A 20,280-nucleotide genomic window follows, 5' to 3' on the forward strand; every position below is an offset into this window, starting at 1 on the left:
TTAAAAAAGACAATACCAATAATCATTGCTTATTTATTTGGAACTATAGACCTTTTCAGACTTAGTTTTTTCCTTTAACATCAACATCAATGAAAGTGAAGCAAGTTTGTGTATTAATTAAGAAATATGGGCACATAATTATAAAAGCAGAAGACAACTTTTTTCATAGACTTTATTTTTTAGAACAGTTTTAATTGTACAGAAGAATTAAGAAGATGGTATACTGTTTCCATACGCACACCCATTTTCTTCTATTACTAACAAGTCAAATTAGTATGTTACATTTGTTACAATTGATTAACAAATACTGATATATTATCATTTACTAAAGTCCACACTTCAGTCAGATATCTTTAGTTTTTTCTTAATGTCCTTTTCCTGTTCCAGGATTCTATCCAGGATAACACACTACATTCAGTTACTATATCTCCTTGGGCTCCTCTTGGTTTTGATAGTTTATCAGACTTTCCTGGTTTTGATGACCTTGACAATTTTGAGTAGTATAAATCAGGTTTTTGTACAATACCACTAATGGAATTTGTTTGATGCATTTCTCATGTAAGACTGGGATTATGTATTTTTGGGTAGAGGGGAAGAGGGGAAGAACACAGAGTAGTAGGGCCATTTTTCCAGATCACATCAAGGCTACATACTATCAACAATGAATTATGACGGCAGAGGATAACCTGATCACCTGGTTGAGGCAGTGTTTTTCAGGTAAAGTTACTCTTTTCCCCAATTCCATATTGTACATGTTGGAAGAAAGTCATTATGCTCAGCCTACAACTAAGGAGTAAGGGGTTATGCTTAAGGTGGAGTGTCTACTTAAACTATTTGGAATTCTGCACTGGAGATTTATCTGTTCTCCCCCTGTTCTCCCTCCTCTCTCTTAATTATGTATTCAGTTATTCACTTTTATCAGTAAGAACTCATGGATTTTTATTTTATACTTTGGGTTATAATGTAATGCTATTTTATTGCTCAAATTGTTCTGGTTGTGACCAATCTCCACTCTGACAGTTGGCTCTTGTGCGACTTTGCTATGTCCCATCTATATAGGTCTGGATTTTTCAATTTTTGCTGAAAGAGGGTCTAGGCTCATCTTCTATATTTACTGTCCCAGACCGAGAATCAGCCATTTTTCTAAGAAACCCTAGATCTTTTTATTGGAGAATGGTATTAGACACTAAGATCTGGGGGAAAAGTGTGCTCATTGCTGCTATGATGTCATTGCTACTAGGTCTGACTGAGCAAAGAGAAGGATGTGTGTATATTAGCCATGTATACACACATATCTATAAACATTTTTATGCATAATAATATGTGTCAATATTAAGTGAAATATGAATGTATATTAAAGTTTCCAACTCTGATCTATTTTTGCCTCATTCCTTGCTTCGTTTTAAATTTCAAATCCAACAAAACACTTGACTTTTAAAAGTGTGAAAATCTATATTTTCAGCACCAATAGACTACCAGATATGTTCTTCCAACAAGATGGAGTAGCTCATTTCTCCCAGGTCCTTATGCTTAAAACTAAAACCGTGAACACAGCATAAAAATCAAGCATAGGAAGACACTGAAAGATAGAAATAAGAAGGCGGACTTACTAGGAACTTAGGACTTAAGGAATGACATGGCAATGACTTCCCTGTTCCCTATTGCTCGCTATATATCCTGCAGAGGATACTGCAGGAGCCTCTCATCCATAACCACCAACAGAACAAGAACAAGAGACCAAAAAAAAAAAAAATCGTCAAGGAAAACCTGGTCTCCTGAGCCAAAGTATGAGGAAAAGGGTTGCTAACAATAGGAAACCATTTTGGTAATACATATATTGCTCAAGCCAAATACCAGTGGAAAAGTTGCATCTACCATTTCTGCTCCCTGGTTTTAGTGATGCCAAGTGAGGACCTGATCTTCCATGGTAACCCACTCCTTCCCTCCAAAAGCAGGCAGCACACCTCTCCTACCAAGGTTATTTCAGTGTGGTCCAGCAGTGAGCTGAGCCTCCACTCCTAGCCATCAGCAAAGAGACTTAAGAAGGTGGTGCCTGACAGAGCTAGTTAACACTAGACTGCCTTCACACAGATTTAGGATCCAATTTGGGAGCTTAGCCTCCACCTCTACTTGAAACCACTAATAACAGAGTGTTGCAGGTTGAAGCTAATAGTCACTCTACTTTCCCTTGTCACCTGGTGTCAGTGAGACCTAGTAGGGTGCTGAATGACTATTCTCTTCCTGACGCAATAAGATAGAATAAGGTGGCACAAAGCAGGGCTGGTTGGCAGTTCTCTGCTCCCCACCCTGGTGTCGGCAGAGGTGAGCCTTTACCCACAACCAGCAATCAATGGAAAGAGATGGTGTAAAGAAAGACAAAACTTCCTTTCTACCTCCCCTAATGTCAGCAGACCTTCTTCAGAGCTGAAACTCCATCCTACTTACAGGCAACATGATGATATGAATGGTCCTACTTTGGGGTGCTAGGGGACAGGTATCAGCAGGGCAAGAGGAAAGCTAAATTTCTATCACATCTGTCTGCAGTGAAACAATGTGAATCAGTGCCCACTTTTGCTGGAGTATTATCAACAGGGCCCAATGGAAAGCTGTACCTACCTATTCCCACCCCCAGTCTTCATGCCACACCTCAATATAGGGGTCTTACTGCTTAAAGTAATAATAATAATAATAAGACTAAATTAAGATTCAGATTCATATAATACTCAAAATGTTCAAATATAATTGAAAATTACTCATCAGGCCAAGAACCAGGAAATCACAAAACAAATTAGAAAATACAAATAACATGCACTAACACCAAGATAAATATGTTGGAATTATCTAAAAAGGATTTTAAATAAGCTATCATGTAAATGCTTCAGTAAGTAATTATGTATTCCTTGAAATAAATGGGGGAAAAATAGAAAATGTAAGCAAAGAACTGGAAATTATAAAATAAAACAAATAAAAATGATAAAACTGAAAAGTATAATAGCCAAAATAAAAATCTTATTAGATAGGCTTTAGAGTGGAGATGACAAAGCATAGAATCATGAACTTGAAAATAGATCAATAGAATTAATCAGATCTGAGAAACAGAAAACCAGACTGGGAGATGGAGGTGAAGAAGAAAAAGGATCTCAAGAACCTGTAGAACAATAACAAAAGAGCTAACATTCAGGGCACATGGTGGCTCAGTCAATTAAGTGTCTGACTTTGGCTCAGGTCATGTTTTCATGGTTTGGGGGTTCGAGCCGCATGTGGGCTCTGTGCTGCCAGCAGAGCCTGGACCCAACTCTTGATTTTGTGTCTCTCTCTCTTTCTGTCCCTCCCCGCTTGTTCACTCTCTCTCTCTCTCAAAAATAAATAAACATTAAAAAAAAAAAAGAGCTTACAATCATATTACCAAAGTCCCAGAATGAAATAAGAGCAAGTAGGACTGACAGAGTACTCAAGGAAATAATGACTAAAAAGTACCCAAATTTGTAAAAGACATAAACTTGAAGATTCAAGAACCTGAGAAACTGCAAACAGGATAAACACAAAGATATCCATGGCAAGACACCTCATAATTAAACTTACAAGAAATGAAGACAAAAAAAATCTTGAAAGAAGACAGGAGAAACAATGCATTACTTACAGAGAAACATCAGTTCCAATGACAGAATATTTCTAATCAAACTTGGAACCAGAACACTGGCATAACATTTTTCAAGTACTGAAAGAAATGTCAGTCACAAATTCAGAAATTCTATATATACTTTCTTGTTTGACTTATATTAATGGACTACTAACTAATCTTTCTATATCCAGAATTCCCATCACCCTTTGCCAACAATCCAGCCACTGAAACAAAAACCAGGCAAATTTTTCTGACAGTAACATCTGATCATGTTATACAAATCAACTTTACTCTCTTTTCTAACTTTAATTTTCCAGTTAAAATCCTTCCATAGATTTACATCTTCCTTAGGATAAAATCTCACATTCTAACTGAATTAGTCTGTTTGCACTGCTATAACAAAATACTACACAGTGGATGGCTTATGAACAACAGATTTTTTTTTCCCCTCTTATAGTTCTGGAGGCTGGAAGTCCAAAATCAGAGCAGCATAGTTGGGCCAGCGCCCTTTTCTGGGTCACAGATTTGTCTTTGTATCCAGTGGCAGAAAGTGGTAGGAAGCTCAGTGGGGTCTCTTTTACAAAATCACTAATTCCATTCAAGAGGGCTCCCGCCTAATGACCTAATCATCTCCCAAAGTCCCCACCCACTAATACCTTTACATTTGAGGATTATGATTTCAACATAAGAATTTGGGGAGAACACAAACATTCATACCATAGCACTACTATGCGGATCATTGGTGATTTGGCTTCTAACTCTATTTCCCTTATACTCCAGTGAGTACTCCTTATACTGATTGTATATGTAATTCCTTTCTGGTCTAATCCTAAAATATTCTTTTTCTTGCTACCATGAGTTTCTCTTATCTTTGCCTCAAAAATTCAACCCTCATTCATGTTACATATCCATCTCACATATTGCCTTCTATAATAAACCCTGCTGAACCCTCATATACCACTGGCCACAGCATGAATTAAGGCCCTTCTGTGTCTTCCTATAACATGCTGTAATAATATGTATTATAATTATAGATTTACTTATCTGAATGTCCTAATACATTGGATTCCAGATGGTAAGATAATGCTTTTAATAATGGTAACACTGGTGTTTATTATACCTATGGCATATTTTAGGTGTTCCGTAAATGTTTGTTGAATGAATGAATGATCAACTTGAAATCTTAATCATTTCACTTTTAAAATATATAAGATACTCAGTTTTCCAAAAAGACTGGGGACCTAGGATCTTAGACTTGATTTAATAAAGGAAATCATTGATATATGCTTAAATTCCTCAAAGTAAAACCATTAACCCAAGAACTTAAGGTTTTCCATTTGGATTTTTTTTTAATTTTTTTTGTTTTTTATTTACTTTTTGAGAGACAGAGAGAGAGAGAGAGTGTGCAAGCAGAGGTGGGTCAGAGAGAGAGGGAGACACAGAATCTGAAGCAGGCTCCAGGTTCTGAGCTAGCCATCAGCACAGAGCCTGACGTGGGGCTTGAACCCAGAAACAGTGAGATCATGACCTGAGCTGAAGCCGGATGCTTAACTGACTGAGCCACCCAGGCGCCCCTCCACTTGGACTTTTAAGCTAGTCATTAATACCCGCCTCCCCTCTGTATTAGATGCTGTCAATGCTCTTCTCATGTCTCCCCAGCACTCATCATTGCAGTAGAGACCGACAGAATCACGCTATCACCTGAAATTATCTACTCTGTTGCAGGCCAGAAGTGTCTAAGAGTTCATGTATCTTTCAACCAATGGGTGTAGCTTTCAACCAATGACAGTTTCTCGTCCACTACTGGGGTAACTCTCAGTCATGCTCTGTACTCTCAGAACTCCCCTGAAGGACTGACAGCAGGTCTCCCCAGGAGTAATCTGTTCAGTAAAACACCACGACTGGGATCCTTCATGCCTCTGTTCTCAGTTCCCACTCCACTTCGGAGTTTCCTGGGACTACCTCCCAGATAAACAGTTTGCATTCAAATTCTCTTCTCAAGTTCTGCTTCTAAGGGAATACAGTCTCAAACAATTTATAGCCTCCTAATGATTCACTAGCCCTTGCAAAGCCATCACTGTAAAAGTAGCAAGGCATGGCACATTATGTGTCACTCCTCCTAGATCCTAATATAAACAGATATGAAAGAACATGACTTTGAAGAGAAAAATGATTTATATGAGAATGATCAATGGATAAAGGGAAGGTAAGTAAGATAGTACCATTTGTTTTTCATTAATGATGCTTTGGAATTTATCAGCAGATGGTCTGTAACAGATGTGACTATAATTTTCAGAGACTGCTTCCTCAGCTACTCAGAAAACTGCTATTATTATTGTGGAAGCACAGCTTTAGGACTTTATTGCTTCACTTGTAGCCTTTCCTTTTACCCTAATATCTCTTTTTCTAAATCACTGACTAGCAGCCAACAGATCTATTCTCTCCCCACCACCTCATCACAGGAAAAGACATGTGTGTGCTACCCTGAGACATAGACATTCTTACGTATCCATCAGTGCTTGAAAAGAGGAGTTCATGGTGCATGTGAGCAGTGAATATTATACATTAAAGGTCTCTGTGAAATAGACTTCTGTAAGTTCCTATGTTTATGAATAAATTAGGCAAATTAATAATTTACTAAAGATCTAGGCAAAGACTGAAGGAAGGAAGTAAATTTTAAAGAAACAGAAAACTTGCTTTTTTTGCCTTTTGTGTTGTAATGAACAAAGGATAACTGGGATTTTTTTTTTTTTTTTTTTTGCTTGGCTTGAAGGCCCAAAATACAACCCAAACCCCTTGTCATATTCACTTGTGAGTTTTCAAATTTACAAACTGGATTTCCCTTAAGTTATTTATACTGCTTAGAGCCCTAGGTTTGGACATTTACTTAAAATTTTAAAAAATTGAGATCTTTAAGTACAAATAAATGTCACTTTCTCTTGTCTCCATTTCAGTTTCCTGAGTTTCTGGAAAACCTGGTTTCTCCAAAGGAGTAGTTTCTGGTAGAAGTCTGAAGGTCTGATCCAAGAAAAAACAAAATCAAGTACAGCCAATGAATTAAGAACAAGAAGGTTTCCAATCAGGTAGGAGCACTTAGTCTCACATTCAACCACCTCAGAAAAAGTATGTGGATGCCCTGATATGATAGGATTACTTGGAAAATGATGAATATATAACATACAAGGAAGCTGTTTACAATTCCCTAGGTGGTTATGTTGTTTATTAGAGAGTACCTTGGAGGAAAATGAATACAATAACAGTGTGATGCGTTTTTTTCCATTTTTAGCTCATTGTTGCCTAGTACATATAGTGATCTTGGTGACTGGTTTAATCCTAGGAGGTTAGTCAAGTGGAGCAGCAGATTCATCTTTTTGTTACACTCTCATAAGCAAATCATATTCTAGGTTGTCTTTATGATCTTCTAGTTGCTTATCAAAATTAAGGACAAAATCTAAGTCAGGAGCAGCTGCAGTCAATGGTGTAAAGAAATCAGATTGGTTCTTACTGGGCACATCTAGTTTTGGTCTTGGCAAAAAGTAAGTGCACATAGGGAGTTAAAAGAGAGGAAATTAGGGCATGGGAAAGAGGCCCTCAATTACCTATGCATGTCAAAATTGCACTAACCATTTTATTTTTCATTAGCAATTCAAGATAAAAACTTAAAGCAAAATGAATAATAAAGATGTCTCATTGTATAGCAAGACAAAAGACAGTAGTGACGTCAAAATCAGGGCCTATCCATCTCATTAGCAGTTATATATTCAGCATTTACCACACCACTTGATCTGTACTCAGTACTCAATATAAGATCCATGTTGAATGATCTATAGATGAATGAATGAGAAAAGTTAACGTGTTAGAAAATGTGTTTTGTGTTGACATCTGTATTCTCAGGATCCAGCAGTGTAACTGACACTTTAAATGTAAGCCATAAAATTTGTTTCAAGAATGGATCAGTCCCCATGATTCTAAGGATAATTATAAGACAGAATCAGACCTCATATTTGTGAAGGTCTATGGCAAAAGTATCCATGAGGTGAAAGCCTAGATCTCACACTACCGGTATAGCTAGAATTTATCTAGTTAAAAAAAATATATTTAGTATAGCTGACACATAATGTTATGTTAGTTTTAGGTGTACAACATAGTATTTCAACATCTCTCATCTATGCTCACCACAAGTGTAGCTTTCATCAGTCACCATACAACACTATTATATATTATTGACAGTGTTCCCCATGCTGTGCTTTTTATCCCTGACTTACTCATTTTATAACTGTAAGCCTATATCTCCCACTCCCCTTCACCCATTTTGCCCATTCCCCTACCCCCATTCCCTCTGGCAACTGTCAGTTTGTTCTTTGTGTTTATAGTTTTGATTCAGCTTATTTCTTATTCATTAATTTTTTTAGATTCTATATATGAGTGAAATCATATGGTGTTTATCTATCTCAATCTGATTTATTTCACTTAACATACCACCATCTAGGTCCATTCATTTTGTCTCAAATGGCATGATCTTATACTTTTTGATGATTGTGCAGTATTCATGTGTGTGTGTGTGTGTGTGTGTGTGTGTGTGTGTGTACCATGTCTTTCTTATTCATTCATCTATTGATGGATACTTAAGTTGCTTCCATAGTTTGGTTATTGTAAATAATGCTGCAGTAAATATAGGGTGCATATCTTTTCAAATTAGTGTTTTAGTTTTTGTTTTTAGGTAAATTCCCAGGAGTGGAATTATTGGATCATATGATATTTCTATTTTTAACTTTTTAAGGAATCTCTACATGGTTTTCCATAGTGGATGTAGCAATTAACATTACCACCAACACTGCACAAGGGTTACTTTTGCTCCACATACTTGCCAACACTTGTTATTTCTTGTCTTTTAGTTATTCTGACAGGTGTAAGGTGATAGCTCATTCTGGTTTTTATTTACATTTCCCTGATCATTACAGCATTGAGCATTTTTTCATATGTCTGTTGTCCATCTGTATGTCTTCTTTGGAAAATTGTCTAATCCTCTGCCCATTTTTTGATTGGACTATTTGTTTTTGTTTTTGTTTTGGTATTGGGTTGTACACATTCTTCATATATTTTGGGTATTAACCCCTTATTGGATGTATCATTTGCAAATATCTTCTCCCATTCAGTAGGTTTGCCTATTTGTTTTGTTAATGGTTTCCTTCACCATGCAAAAGCTTTTTATTTTGACGTAGTTCCAACGGTTTATTTATGCTTTTGTTCCCTTGCCTTAGGAAACATATCTAGAAAAGTGTTGCTGCAGTTAATGTCAATGCAATTGCTGCCTATGTTCTCTTCTAGGATTTTTATGGTTTCAGATCTCACATTTAGGTCTGTATTCCATTTTGAATTTATTTTTGTGTATGGTATAAGAAAGTGGTCCAGATTTATCCTTTTGCATGTAGCTGTTCAGTGTTCTCAGCATCATTTATTGATGAGACTATCTTTTTCCCATTGTATATTCTTGCCTCCTTTGTCATAGATTAATTGACCAAATAACTGTGAGTTTATTTCCGGGTTCTCTCTTCTGTTCCATTGATCCATAAGTCTGTTTTTGTGCCAGTACCATACTGTTTTGATTACTACAGCTTTGTAGAAAATTTATCTAGTTTTAATCATTTATATAATCATCCTATTATATTTAGGTATAATACTTACATTACACATATTATTAAATGACTCAGATATGGATAGGAAATCCCCTGAAAAGCTTCTGTGCCATATTATTTGCAAAATATGATTTCTGGAGCATTTTTATAATGTCAAATGTAAGGACAATTTCAGAGTCACTAACTTCTAAAATTGGTATTTATATTTTTCCACAGGTAGGTAGGATAGCCATAGTACTGTGTGGGTGGCTATTTCTCTATAATCTGCTGCTGCTATCTTCTACATTTCCAAGGAACAACAAAAGTCATTTCAGTAAAGAAAGAAATGTAAATTTTAGCATAATGCAGCTTCCACAAAACCATGTACTCGTTCTCTCTCTCTCTCAGATATGAAGATGAAGTAACTATCTAAAATGCCTTAGAGCTCATTGCAAAATAAGAGGAAATCCACTCACATTTGATTATTTTATTCTTTTATTAATATAATATATCCCAATGTTACTTATTAATAAAATCTAAGTTGCTAGATAGGGAAATAGCTTTGTAATATTTTTGCCTTTGTATGTATTTATCAATAATGTATGATATTACCTCCACCACTCCATCTTTCTACTGTATTCTCTTGAGGCAGGCGATGTAGTTATCAGTTGTTTTTAACATTCTGAGGCAGCCACAGGACTAGCATCACTTAATTAATGACAATAAACTCTCCCAAAGTAGAATGTCTCTTTATGGAAAATAAAGTCCTCATGTCAAGAGGGAAAACTTTCACAGCCGAAAGATTTCAATTGTGAAAGATTAAAGAGTAAAATATGTATGTTGTGTCAAAGTAGACTCCTTTTTCTATAATTAATGACTAGGGGTCATCTTTGGTATATTGGGGATTTTAATTTTAAAAACTCTATTATATAATACATGCAAAAGAATATATTCAAATGTATTAAGTTATGAGATATAATTATAAAATAAACTCCTGCAAATGCACCACTAAAACTAAACTAGAATCAAAACTGCTGAATCATTTTGCTCTACCCTGATCCCACCTGCCAGCTTTTACTAATGAAATAACTCTGATCTTGGCTTTATGTTCAACATCCCACTTAATTTTTATGTAATTTTTTTACTATATATGTGATTTTGCTTATTATTGACTTTTATAAAATGGATTTCATATTTTATGTAGTCTTCTGTGCTTGCTTTTTCTCCACTCAGCATTATGTTTCTAAGGTTCATCACGTTGAATTAGTGTTCATTAATTCTCACTACTGTATTTCATTATAAATATAAGAAAATGTGTTTATTACTCTATTGATATTTGGGTTGTTTTGGACATATTATGAACACTGCTCCCATGAACATTTATTTTAATGTTTCTTAGTACACATGTGAAAGATTTATTTTAACCATATTTAAGTAAAAGTAGAATTCCTAAGTCATAGGGAATTAAAATACCTAACTTTAAGAAAAATGACAATGTTTTCCCAAGTTATGGAATTAATTGGAAGTCCTTTTGTTCTATATCTCAGAGGTTACAATGGCCAATCCCATTGGTATAAAATCTCATTTGGTCTTAGTATCAGTCTGCTAAGGTTGCCCTAACAAAATACCACTGATGGGTGGCGTAAGCGACAGAAATTTCACAGTTTTCACAGTTCTGGAGGTTTGAAGTCCAGTGTCAGGATTTTGGTAGGTTGCGTTTCTCCTGAGTCCTCTTTCTTTGGCTTGCAGATGACTATTACATTCAGACTGTCTTAACTTGGCCTTTTTACTGCATATGTGCCTTCTTCATCTCTTTAGGACACCAGTCAGATTATAGCCTCTGTTATGATTCCTTTTAATCACAGTTACCTTTTAAAAGGCCTTATCTTCAAATACAGCAACAATGGGAGTTTAGACTTTGACATATGAATTTTAGGACTATAATTCCATCTAAAACAGTTTTAATTTGTGCTACCTTAATTACCAGTAGGTTTAAAATCCTTTCATTTGTTTGTTATTATGTTTCCTTTTCTGTGAAATTCCAGAGAACTTCTTTGGTCCATTTTTGTATTATCTTTTTACTAGTTTCTTTTTATTCTTTAAATATAAATTAATAATCCTTTATCAACTACATATGGTACAAAGGTTATGTCTTCTCACTTTTTTGATCTTGTGATAAATTGCACCTCTTAATTTGAATGAAATCAAATTTATCTTTTAGGTTAGTGCCTTTTTGTCTTAAAATGTCCTTTTCTAGCTTAATGTTACACAGATAAAGCATATTTTATTCTAATTTTTTTGCATTTTTTATTCTGTATTCAAGCAATTAATTCATCTAGAATGTATTTGTATGCATTATCTAATTTCTTTGTTTTCTGATTAATAACTAAGTTTTCCAGGACTGTTTAGGAAATAGTCCATCCTTATCTGAATAATCTGTAGTGACTTCTCTGTGATAGGTCAGATCTCCAAATACTGTATATTTAAGTCAATTTCTGAACTCCTTATTTTGTTCCACGAGTCTATTTGACTACACTGTCTTAATTAATATAGGCTTATATAATCTTTATATCTGTTGAGTAAATCCTCCATGATAACGTTCTTTAGGTGTTTCTGAGCTATTCTTGGACATCTGACCACGCATAAAGATTTCAGAACTAACAGCTCCACAAAACCTCTGTTAAGTATTTTGATTGAGGGACGCCTGGGTGGCTCAGTCAGTTAAGCCTCTGGCTTCGGCTCAGGTCAGATCTCACGTTCGTGGGTTCGAGCCCCGCGTCAGGCTCTCTGCTGACAGCTCAGAGCCTGGAGCCTGCTTCTGGTTCTGTGTCTCCTTTTCTCTCTGCCCCTCCCCCTCTCATGCTCTGTCTCTCTCTGTATCAAAAATAAATAAAACATTAAAAAAAAGTATTTCGATTGAAATTGTATTGAATGTATAAATGAAGTTGGGGAGAATTTTTATCATTATGATGAGTCTTTCTATCAATAAACAAAGTATATCTCTCCATTTATTTAGGACTTCTTTAATATCATTCAGTAGGCTTTATTATTTTCTCCATAAATGTCTTGCACATCTTTATTTGGGTTTATTCCTAGGTAACTTTAAATTTTAAATGATTTATTATAAATTTTTTAATGTTTTCTACTTATTTTTGAGAGACAGAAAGACAGCATGAGCAGGGGAGGGTCAGAGAGAGAAGGAGATAAAGAATCCAAAGACAGGTTCCAGGCTCTGAGCTAGCTGTCAGCACAGAGCCCAATGCAGGGCTCAAACCCATAAACCATGAGATCACGACCTGAGATGAAGTCAGACACTTAACTGACAGAGCCACCCAAGTGCCCCTTAAATGACTTTTAAGAACTCTGTTTCTGGCTTATAGAAATACAGTAGGTTTTTGCATTTTGAGCTTATATCTAACCATCTTGGTAATATTGCTTATTAATAAGAGAGAAGATTTTCTTAGCAAAGAGAAATAAATGTAAAATGTTTTTAAAATTTTAGGTCAGCTCTGGTCAATAGATTTTTCTTTAATTATGTAAATGTTCTTAGTGTTATTCAATATTATAGCCTTTAGTTGCACATGTTTTTAAAAGTTAAATGTAAATTTAAGCCAACAAAATTAAATTTTCAGTTCCTAATTCAAACTAGGCCACATTTCAAGTATTCAATAGCCACCTGCGGCTAATGCATACCGTACTGTACAACATAACTCTAGACAATCAGACTGTGGAAACCTGCAGTCCCAGGATTTTGTCAGTGGCATAGTGAAGTCTTCTATGTGACAGTTATTCTTGTTATTACAAAGAAAAGTCACTTAACCTAACCATCCATCCCTAACTTTTTGAAATAATCCAATATAGCTTTCACCATCCATGATTTTTTTAAAGTTTATTTATTTATTTTGAGATTAAGACAGAAAGAACGGGAAAGAGAGAGAGGAAGAGAGAATCCCAAGCAGACTGTGCACTGTCAGTACAGAACACAGTGCAAGGCTTGAACTCATGAATCGTGAGATCATGAGCTGAGCTGAAATCAAGGTTCCGACGCTTAACCAAATGAGCCACCAAGGTGCTCCCATTCATGAATATTTTGAATCTTATTTATATTTTGCATAATCTCCTTCTTGAATTAAATGTTTACTTTACTGTCCTAAAGTAGCACATACCACACACAGTATCAAAAGTTCCCTTCACTACTGGTAAACTGTGATTGGATGAAGAAGCTCTTGTTCCACTACCTCATTTGTCTTTTTTATAATCACATATTAATCTGTATTAGCCTTCATATTCAAAATCCACCTTCAAAATTATTAACTATTCCCATGATAGTTATCTTTATTTCATTCAGCTAGTATTATGCCCTTATAAGTGTAGTTTCAATTATTTTCTCCTAAAAACCTCATATTTATCCATGCAGAAATGAGTCTCCTACTTCTGTTTTTTACCCTATTCTGAGTTCTTTCTGATAATGAATTCTCATGAGATTTATTTCCTCTAACTTTAAATGCTTAACATTTTATAAATTTTAAAACTTAAAATATTGTGGTAAGCTCCTTTTTTTTAAATTGTCTTTATACATATAGACATACATATATATAAGATATGTTCTGATTCTAAAATCATTATGATTATTCAGAAAATTCTGTTTAAAATATGATAAGATTCAAAATCTATAACACTCTTGAATTTTACAAAAAATATATAAAAAATGTAGGGATTGCCCCCTTTTCCCATGAATTTGATACATAAATTACAATTTCTCATCCTTTACCTATAGCATACTACAGGTGCAATTGACACAAAGGCAAAATATGTCTAAATATGGTGCATTTATTTTTAAAATGGATACTTTTGTTTAAAATTGTTAAATTTGTTTAAAATTGTTAAAATTTTTTAAATTACCTATTTTTTCACAACTTTTCCATTCCCCATGACACTGCAATCGATTATGCTTTTCTGTTTGCTAAAGCTCATTTTATAATATCAAACATTAAATTATCATTAACATAGGAAATTTTGGAAAATGAGCTTTCATAATTTCTAGAATTAATATTTTTTTAGCTTTCAACATACCATACTCTCCTAGATTTCCTCATTTCTTACTTATCATTCTCTTCCGGTCTACTTTGGTCATAACTCCATCCTTCAACATCTAATTTTTGCATCCCCTAACCTTCATTCTCTCTTCACTCTCCATCTACACTCACTACTCATGAGTTTTAAGCTGGTCCCATCACTTTAATGGGTAGATAATTGTGGTTCCCAGATTCATACTTCTAACCCTAACCACTCATCCAAGCTCTACCTCTACTCTATGAATAGACATTTCAAAGTTAGTAAATAAAACTAAATATTTTGATCCACCCCTTACACGTCAGTTTTTCCTGGCTCCATAACTCATCCAGTTTTTCAGACCGAAAATGTTGGAATCATCCTTAAAATCTCATTTCCCCACAATTCCTACATACAGTCCATGAGAAATTCTCACTTGAAAATATAGTCTGAATCCATCTACTTCTCACCATCTTGCCTCATCTAATGCAATAAGCAGCCTCTTACACAGTGTCCTTGCTTTCTCTCTTGCCCCAACCCGTATAGTCTGAGTACAATAGCTCGTAAACTGCTTTACATTTCTTACATGCTCTTATTCAACGTTTCTTCTGCCTTACTCTCCAAACCCATCATTTATAATACTATCCTCTCACACAGTCTCCTTCAGGATTTTTCTTTTTGTAATAGCTTTGCCAGGATCAGGGCCTTTACATTTGCTACTCCCTAATATCTGGAAAATCTGTAAGATTCCTCCAAACAAGATCTTAGAAGGCATTTATATTTCATTCTGTGGAGACATTTTGTAGAAGATATTTTTGCATAAGATAAATATATTTTACTTTGGCAAATATTCATATATCTATCAATGTCTAAGGTAGGTAAATAACAAATGTGAACTAACAGAGCTAAAACAAAGTCAGTATAGTTAGTAAGACCTATGTGTTTTAAACAGTGAACTTTAAAGAATTATAGATATGTGAACTATACCATAGTCTTAGTATTTAATGCCTAAGAATCAGTTGAAATGTTTTCCAAATACCCATTACCCCCCTACAGAGATGCTGAGCAGGAAATTAGGACAGGATCCAAGGACCTGAATTTTAACAAGTACCTCAACTGTTGCAAATGGTTTGCAGACAGCCCTTTGAAAGAAACTAGGCTGGTGTATTTCCTTAGATACATGAAGACCAGACATGTTTACCAATGACCATACAACTCACTAACGAGATGCAACTGAGACTCTACAGATGACTTAAAACCTAAGTGATAAAAGAGGAAGAGGATCCAATAAGGATCAGTATAGAAGCTATCCCAAACTGGGAGTTTTGCAAATCCATTCATAGAAATGGACTGGCAGTTAACAGTCAAATAGCATTGTATATATGTGTGTTGTTGTGCATTAAAATATATTTTTGTTACATACTTTTTGCTATAAAGTTATGTGTACATGTGTGTCATAGATATAGTTAAAGGATATAGATTTGTAGAAATATGTAATCTAGGTTCAGTTTTTCAACTGATACTTCATAATGTCCTTATAATTCTCTGAATAAAGAACCTCTTCAGATATTGTGTAGGGGGAAAAAATACCTGCCCATTTCTTTTCTCATCCACTTCCTTATCCCATCCCTTCTTGAACAATTTAGTCTAGAAGCTATTAGATGAGGTCAAGTTGGTCTTTGTTGGTGTGGGGATGGTGGGCATGCAGGGAACCACAGTGGTTTGGCATTGGGTCTCAGAGCCTGAAAAGGGGTGGGGGGAGATGTCTGTACAAGTGTGGAGTGTTGAATTCTAATTGGCATGCAAAGGACATCCTTATGAAGGAGTGGCCATGGCAACCACTCAATACAGATAGTCATAACTTGTTCTAGATGGAAAAAACATGGGATGGGAGAATGGCAGCTGTAAGAATGTGCTTAGCTAAGAGGGAGATTGATCAAATAAGTAAGGATGTTAAGGATATGGTAACCAGTGTTTCTCAATATCTGAGGAAAGAGTTAAAATACGAAAAGGATGAAAACTAGAATGAACTTTGTGGTGCTGAATAGGGATCAAGGATATTAATGTGAACTCATGATTTTCAATATATATAGATACATAAATAAACATAGATACAATGTGAATGTGTTCATGAACATATAAATGTGTATATGTATACATTTACATAAATGCTTTAATTCTGTCTATTGAGAGTACCTGGAGCTGCTGCTTGCCAGTTGCAATAAGCACACCTTGTATCCGATTTTGGTTTCTAAATACAGTTTTCCAACTGAAGGAACTAAAGCTTTTTTGAGAAATGGCTGATTCCAGAGCTAGGGCACAGAAAATATAAAATGATTCTAGAACATATTATTGGTTCAAGAAGTAAGGAAGATATTAAAGAATAATGGTGAGGGACACCTGGGTGACTCAGTCAATTAAGCAGGCTCAGGAAATGATCTCATGGCTCATGAATTCCAGCCCTGGGTTGGGCTTTGTGGTGACATCTCAGAGTTTGGAGTCTACTTCAGATTCTGTGTCTCCCTCTCTCTCTGCCCCTCCCCTGCTCACACTATGCCTCTCTCTCTCTCTCTCTCTCTCTCTCTCTCCCCCCTAAAAATAAACAAACATAAAAAAAGAATGGTGAAATACCCAAACATATATAAGCCAAATTGAAGGGGTTCCCACTGGGCAAATCTTGAACAATCTAAGCCTCAAAATAAATAATGATAGAAACAAATTATAGTCCATTAAATAAAATAAGACTCTATGAGATCATACTAATGTAAATAATTAAATTGAATAAATTTAAGTTTGATGAGGAACAGGATATTTACATACATACAAAGTACCTTACCATAAAACTTATGAGTGAGGGAAAGAGAAAAAATACCTTTGCAGTGAAGACTGGGTGACACCCCTCGACCAGATAAGTAAAATTAATATCCCAGTAAGGGTATAAATTAAAAGTTTGCCAAAATTATCTGATAGAATGAACTAAGAATAGAGCGTTACTACTGTGATATTCCTTCCAACTACATATATCCTAAATTTAATTGTAGACAAATACAAATAGCTAAATCCCACAAAATGACTGGTCTGTAATGTTTAAAAGTTTCAAAGTCATGAAGGTCAGACAGAAAATTTTCCAGATTAAAAACTAAAGAGACAGGATAGCTAAATGCAACATGTGACTTGGTACTGATTCTGTAATTTTGAAGGAAATGACTGGATAGCTGTAAAAACTTAAAAAGGGTCTGAAAATTAGATAGCACAGTAGTAACATGTCATGCTAATTTCTTGATTTTGATTTTCATGATTATATTTGGATATATATGCTTGTAGGACATATTAAAGTATTTGAGGGAGACAGTGCATTGCATTGGCAACTTACTCTCAAAGGGTTTGGGTGATGAGTTATTTTTATTGTCATTTCAACTTTCCTGAAAGTTTTGAGATTATTAAAAAAAGGAAACTACAAAGATAAAGGAAGTAAGGCAATCCTTCTCCTCCTGGTAACTAACATAGTTAAAACTTTACAGTGATAGCCCACTTCTCAGTCTATTTGTGCTAATTACTCTTACTAACACTATATACTTCTGTCGGTTATATCACTTTCCATGTGAAGGTTCTGGGTTTTTTCCTAATGACCTTTTTATTTTCTTTTGTTTTTTACTCTATCAAATATCTATGAGTATGGAAAAGTCTTATTTGTATTAAAATAAAATCAACATGATTCAATGAAAATAGGTTCTTGAAGAAATTTATAAATTCCCACCTGCATTCAAATTGGAGTAAATCAGCCTGCAGTTCATAAATAAAACAAAACAAAAACACTATAATGTCTATAATGAAACAGCAGAATAAAGACTATATGTCCAAACCAAAATACAACCTTTAAAATCACGTTTCAGGTCAGGCCATGTACAATAGGGCAATTCAATAAATAAATGGAGACAATTCTTGTTTTCAACAATTTACTAAGCCATCATTTGGAATAATGAAAAACTTACCTTTGACACCAAGAAAACTGGGCAGTCAAGAGTTAAAGCAAATGTGTTTGTCCTACTGGCCTACCCCTGCCTAAAAATAGTAATAAGACTTGAGAACACCCAGACACTCAACAAACTCTAAATATAGCCTTTCCTTTCCCTGAAAGCTTTTATAAGTATACTATCTTTTATGAAAACTTGGCCTTTATAAAGGCCACACGGACACTAAGGTCAGTGACTTTTAGGCCTAGAAAAGCTTTGAAGTATTTTCTCAGTTTGGAACCTCGCATTTTGGAGTCATGAAAACTGAAGCCCAAGAAATTCAATATTTTGCCCAGCATCAAATGGTAAATAAATAATAATGATGGCACTCAAACCTCTGTCTTCTAAATCCACTGAACATGGATAGCATGTAGAAGCTCAAAATACCTGCTTATTGTCATTACCTTCAATAACTCATCCCTTCTATGTCTTATCCCTCTTACTTCTTGAAGAGGGATGACAACAATCTGCAAACTTTAGATGTAACTAAATTTAAAAATTTCTACTATATGATATTTCTATGTTAATAATGTGCAAGGGCATTTTCTTTCCTTGAAATCCCTCTGCCTACATTTACAATATATTATTGTTGAACTATTGAATATTAATAAACACAGAACACCTTTTAGAAGAGGAGACCAGTGTTAGGGGCAATATGGTAAGAAGGAGAGTGAGTAGTAACTTAAAGGGAGATGGGGAGAGAGAAGAGAACAAAAATGTGATTTGTTTGGAAAAATTAATGGCAAGTTAATGTTTGGCTCTACTTAATACAATATAGCCAAACTTAATTTAAATTCCAGTTTAACTTGTGTTGTTCCCATTGCCACAGACTAGGGAGTAAACAAAGCAACACAATTTCTGTGTTCCACTATTTTGTATTAATTTCCTAATGATTTCTACAAGCCTTTTTTTAATAAAAAAAAAAACAAGACTTGTCTTTAAACTATTTTCTCTGCTTGCCTGCACTTTAATAAGCTGATATATGAAATTTAGCTGAATATTTATGATTAACCCTGTCCCATAATATTTTATACGTTTATTTATTTTGAGAGATAGTGTGTACGCACACCATGCACACACATGAGTGGTGGGGGTGGGGAGAAAGGGAAAGAAAATCTCCAGAATCTGCTCTGTCAGGGCAGAGCCCGATGTGGGGTTCAGTCTCACAAACCATGAGATCATGACCTGAGTTGAAATCAAGAGTCAGATGCTTAACCAACTGAACCACCCAAATGCCCTGACCCTGTCCCATAATTTTAAAAGCACTAGAGATTTTATGTGTGCACATATGCACACACACATATACATGCATTTCCTACCAACTATTGTGCTGCCTTTGCAACCAATGAAATAAAGCTTTCAATCAAGAAATTATTATTGTCCTCTAGACAAAAATCAGATATAATAGTGGGGCCAGCCATTGGTAAGGTTAAAAGCCACACTAGGTGATTTATACATGCAGCAGGATTGAAGGTCTCGCTTCAGCTGAAACACTTAGATGGAAGTGTAATCAAATACGGCCCTATTTTCCTGAAATCGGTTTTCTTATTTTATTTTATGTTATTTAGTTGACATACGTTACATTAGTTTCAGGTACACAACGTAGTGATTCAGTATCTCTACATGTTATGCTATACTCACAAGTGTAGCTACTATCTGTCACCAAGCAAGGCTATTACAGTATCATTGACTATATTCCCTTGGCTGTGCCTATTATTTTTGTGACTTATTCATTCCATAACTGGAAGCCTGTTCTCTCCCACACCACTTCACCCATTTTGCCCACTTACTCCCACAACCATCATTTTGTTCTCTGTATTTATAGGTCTGATTCTTTTTTATGTTTGCTTTTTTTATTCAATTGTTTTGTTTTTCACATTCCACATATGAGTGAAATCATATGATATTTGTCTTCGGAGACCTGTTTTACTTAAAGTTCTTTGGCAAATGCTTCTATGTCTTTCATACTATCTGTCTG

At 35.0% G+C, this 20,280-nt stretch overlaps 1 protein-coding gene and 1 long non-coding RNA gene across 2 annotated transcripts in view; one reads left to right on the forward strand and one right to left on the reverse strand.

Moving 5' to 3' along the window:
- The window catches only part of PKIA (cAMP-dependent protein kinase inhibitor alpha), a 94,778-nt gene that overhangs the window by 52,026 nt on the left and 22,472 nt on the right, over positions 1-20,280 (forward strand). Inside the window, exon 2 of the mRNA XM_029923872.1 lies at positions 6,577-6,705. The gene's annotated coding sequence lies outside the window, so the exon portion shown is untranslated. The remainder of the gene's footprint in view (positions 1-6,576; positions 6,706-20,280) is intronic.
- LOC115279316 overlaps positions 1-20,280 on the reverse strand; it is a 62,417-nt gene that overhangs the window by 12,490 nt on the left and 29,647 nt on the right. The window lies entirely within an intron of this gene.

The sequence above is a fragment of the Suricata suricatta genome, chromosome 15 (genome assembly GCF_006229205.1).
Source record: "Suricata suricatta isolate VVHF042 chromosome 15, meerkat_22Aug2017_6uvM2_HiC, whole genome shotgun sequence".
Taxonomy (NCBI): domain Eukaryota; kingdom Metazoa; phylum Chordata; class Mammalia; order Carnivora; family Herpestidae; genus Suricata; species Suricata suricatta.